Consider the following 5,213-nt stretch of genomic DNA (forward strand, 5'->3'; position numbering starts at 1 on the left):
GGAGTAGTTTCTTTCAGTTGGCATAAGGTCAAAAGATTACAATCACATTTAAGAATGGTTACAGGGTACATTTTTCTGAGTAGAAAAGAAACTTCTCCCTTCATTCTAAGAAGCCATGGTTAATAAGTCAGACATTATGGTTAGGCGTCATCTGCCTTGGCATTAATCACTATTAGCTTTGTTTACCATCTGTTTCCTAGTTCTCCCTATGATTCTGTTTCTAAGTTAGTAATTATTACCCTGTGCCAGGAATTGTAAAACCTTAAACCTAAGAGTCCATTGTTGCTGTTCAGTTAGAGCACACCACGGTGCTCTAGCCCTTCTAATCCTTTCCCATGTGATTCATTAGGTACTTGTAACATTTACACAAGTAATGCAGACGCATTAAAGGCATATTCAGGTAAACTAACATTTATTACTAATTCAAAGATCATGTTTTCCGTTTTAGTTTCTAATTCTGTCTTATTATTAATAGAATGCATTGAGGTCATCAAGGCTGCTGTGGGTGTGTCTTGCGCCAGAGTAGCCAGGCATGAACTTTTAGTTCCTGGAGCATCTAGTCGCTCAATCAATTGTTTAGGCCAGTAGCTGGCACAGAATATTACTGCCATACCATCAACTATCAGAAATGAAAAGAGTGATAAAAGAATCCCAGCACCCAGCATTATGAGCATTCCACACATATGTCCCGGTCTCTGCCAGGGACCTCCAGGAGGCCTGATCACCGTTGGTGCGAACCTCAGGACTGGCAGCCATTCAAGCTCTTTCTGCTCCATGCTGCACAGACTCCACTGGAGTGGGTGTGGCAGTTGGTACTGGGGTTTGAACTCAGGGCCTCTAATTCTTGGTTGGCTTTTTTGCTCAAGCCTGACACTCTACCACTTGAGCCACGCTTCACTTCCATGAAGCAATTTTTAATGTTATTATGAATTCAATAAAAATGTAACTATTTGCACTTCTTAAGTACAAGTCCAATATGGCCCTGGAAGTAGTATGGTAAACATACCAAGTGGGATGTTTGATGTGTTTAGCAATGAGTCCAATCATTAATATTTATTCAATGAATTCTACTTTAATGTCTCGTCCCCTAAAGGAGAAACAGGCATTAGGCATTAAAAATCATTCAACACAAGGTAATATTTAATATGAAGGGATGATATTTGATATTTACTAGATAATGATTAGTCCCACCTATGTAAAGCATTAATGTAAATACAGTTCAGCTCTTTGTTCTGAAGTTTATTTATAAACAAGCATGCTGGGGGCATAGCTTAGCCTAGGGCAAGGCCCTGAGTTCAGACTTACAATACTATCAAAAAATAATTTTTTTGTTTAATTTGTATGTGTTTGTGAGGGGAGGCGGTGTGCTGGTTCTACCACTCGAGCCATGTCTCCACTTCTAGCTTATGTGCACACGCACGTGAATATGTGTATGTGTGTGTGGTAGTTTATTGGAAATGAGTCTTATGGACTTATTCTTGCCCTGTCTGTCTTTGAACTGTAGTCCTCAGGTCTCGGCCTCCTAAGTAGCTAAGATTACAGGCATGAGCCACTAGTGTCTAGCTCAATAATTTTTTTTTTTAAATCAGACTCGTAAACATGACTTGAGATTTGTGTCTGTGTGTATGTGTGTTACTGGGGATTTAATCTAACACGTAGCACATGCACAGTGATTAGGCTAGTATAGTAGAAACAAAGAGCAAGGAGAGAACATAATACAAGCAGTCCAAGATCAAAACAAGCTACACTGCCAGCTGCATTTCTGGCTACCAGTTCCACTAACTCATTTACTGCTCAAGTCACTTCACTTAGCTGAGAATAGATAATTAGGTGACAAGAAAATCAGGAAATGAAAAATCAGAAACTAACCCAGAAACAGGAACTACTGAAGTTGCTAGAGCAGCAAGATTGAGCTAACACTTCAAGAAAAACACCCATTGCTTTTCTTCCACATTTGCCAGAAGTAAAACTATGGCTCAAGTGATAGGGTGCTACTTTGAGCAAAAGAAGCTCAGCAACAGCTCCTGGGCCCTGAGTTCAAGCACTAGGACCACACACACACACACAACACCACCACCACCACCACCAACAACAACAACAACAAAATTATGTTCAAATGGATTGCAATTTCTAGAGAAAAATAACAGAATCTAACATTAAAGATGCCCCATTTGTAAATTCCTTGACCAAGAAAGATTCCTGCTGGCCGGCATTGTTATTCATTTGCTGATAGCTCCTGACTATAGTCCCAGCTAAGAATTTCCTGAGCTCCTATACCAAGGATGCAGACATGTAAGCAATGTAAAACAGAGTTCACACTCAAACCTGTTGTTCTTAATTTGATTATCTTAATGATTAACAATGACTCCTACTCAGATCCTTAGCCCAAACTCCATGGAAGCAACCTTCTCTCCTTACAGTCTATAATTTGTCTCCTTTGCTCCATCCTCATGACCACAAAGTAGTTGCCCAAGTGATGTGCCTGTCTCTGAGCCAACTCCCAATTCCTTTGCCCATGCTAAGCACAGCATCCTTCCTTGGAATTTCTTTGCATTTCATCTTCCAGGTATAATGAGAACTCTAGTATGTTATACAAGAACTTTCCATGAAGATCTGTCACTTGCTACTGCTCCAGTGTAAATCCTTTTACTTCCTACATCCTTTCATTTGTGTGTGTATGTAGTTAGGGTACTAGAGCTTAAACTCTCAAGGCTGGTTCTCCTGAACCACAGCTCTAATTCTGGGGGTTTGGGGTGGCTAATTGGAGAAACAATTCTCACAGATTTGTTTACCCATGCTAGCTTTGAACTTTGATTCTCAGATTTCAATCTCTTAAGTAACTAGGGATATACCACTAGTCTTTAATCTAAATAAATATATATATACATATATCAATAAATCATGAGTAGATTTTTGTAAAAATTTGTGACTAAACACTTATCATCTCAAGTACTGATTGGGAATGCTTGACACAGAATTGGGAACTTAGAGTATATCAACGAGTAAGTCAAAATCCATACTGTTGGTGAGATACGCTCCTGTGAAAAAACCTTAAGCATAAAAACTAAACATATATAACCTATCTGAAGGCTACTAAAGCTAATCAACAAAAGTGAGATGGGGTGGGTTAGGGGTGGCAGGAATCTTAACTTCAGTGTCCAGTTACACTTAGCCATTTGGCAAATACTGGTGGCTCATATTTGCAGTCCTAGCTACTCAGCAGCCCTAATTCCGAGGGTCACATTTCAAAGCCAGCCCAGGAATAAAAATCCATAAGGCTCTTTTCTTCTTCCTCTCGCTCTCTCTCTTCTTTCCTTCCTTCCTTCCTTTGTGTGTGTGTGCTGGTCCTGTGGCTTAAATTCAGGGCCTGGGCACTCTTCTTGAGTTTTTGTGTTCCAGGTAAGTGATCTACCATTTGAACCACAGCTCTACTTCTTGCTTTTTTCTTTTTCTTTTTTTTTTTTTTGGTGGTTAATTAAAGATAAAAGTCTCATAGACTTTCTACACTGGCTGGCTTTAAATGTCAGCTCTCCTGAGTCGCTAGGATCATAGGTGCCTCAGGCACCAAGCCCATGAGACTCTTATGAGAAATTAGCCAGCAGTAGCCTTGAGTGAAAAAGTCAAGTGAAAAAGGCCCTGATTTCAAGACCCAGGATGGACACACACACACACACACACACACACACACACACACACACACGAAGTTACGATTGAAGTAAACTGAAATAACCAAAGTGATGAAGAGATAAATGAATACAAATGTCTGTGTATCTATTTATGGCACACATCTTCTGGCTGGTCTTCGGAATCAAAATGACATGAAACAGCCGGGAGTTTGGCTTAGTGGTAGAGTGCTTGCCTAGCATGCATGAAGACCCAGGTTTGATTCATCAATATCACATGCATAGAAAAAATCTAGAAGTGTGGTGCTGAGGCTCAAGTGGTAGAGCTCTAGCCTTGAGAAAGTCCAAGGACAGAGTTCAGGCCCTGAGCTCAAGCCCAGGACCAGCAAAAAAAAAAAAAAAAAGGCATGAGACAGATGAACTGGGAAGAAGGCACACATACATTACTAACCCATGAAAAGTGCAAAATAATAAAGACATTGAGGAGGGACCAGAACAGGAAGCTTCTTAACCTTTTTGGGAAAAAAAGAAATGACAAGTCAAAGGGATGTGAATGGAGGAGAGTAAATTATAGGGAAGCAATAGGAGACGCAGGGAGGGGTAGGATAGAGTGATGAGAAGATGAGTTGTTTACTGTCTGTATAGGTGTATTTTTTTCCAGTCCTGAGGCTTGAACTCAGGACCTGAGCACTATCCCTGAACTTCTTTTGTTCAAGGATAGTACTCTACCACTTAAACCACAGCACCACTCCTGGCCTTTTCAGTTTACATGGTACTGAGGAATCAAACCCATGGCTTCAGGAATGCTAGGTAAGTACTCTACCACTAAACCACATTCCCAACCCCTTGGTGAATTTCTTTAATGATTGTCATCACTGTTGATAAGGATATTATCATCTTGGTGCTTGCAGGGTGCTTTTCTCGTGGGAAAGCCCATGAACTTCGTTGTTAGGTAGGAAAGGGGAGGGAAGAAAACCTTCAAGTACCTACAGCTTCTCAAGCAGCTTTGGCTCAATGATCAACTTGCCAACACAAAATATATTGGAATGGGAATGTCCTTCCTTCCTTCCTGAATTACATGAAATGAAGATATTTGTAAATTAAACTTGATACCTTCTTTCAGAAAGAAGGAATTTCCTGCTGGAATTATTTAGATTTGCCCTGTTACCTGTGTATTTGGAGTTTTGTCCATAGTTGCTAACTCATAATTGTCTCTGTAAGGAGGGTCCTAGAAATTAGAATTTCCCTTCCTTAAGGCAGGTCATACAAACTCATCTTCCCCAGCCTTTCTATTGAGCTGGCCATAACGCAATTCTGTGACCTGGCTCTTCCCAAAGGAGCTGGATCACAAAACCTCTTAGGGGTCTCCTGCCCCAGGAGAGTGGGAAAGGAGTGTTACCCAGAGCGGCCAAAACAATGAGCAGATAGGTGCTGCTGCTTCTCCACTCAGTCTGGTAGAAGTGGACCAGAACCTCCTGTCCACTGAATTTCTTCATAGTAGTTTATGCTGCAGACATGATTTGGAAGTCATTTCCATAGACACCAACAGATACAGGGTTCCTGGAGATTCTGAATAGCCAAGCATGTGGA

This window comes from Megascapheus bottae, chromosome 13 (genome assembly GCF_031878675.1).
Source record: "Megascapheus bottae isolate mThoBot1 chromosome 13, mThoBot2.hap1, whole genome shotgun sequence".
Classification (NCBI taxonomy): Eukaryota; Metazoa; Chordata; class Mammalia; order Rodentia; family Geomyidae; genus Megascapheus; species Megascapheus bottae.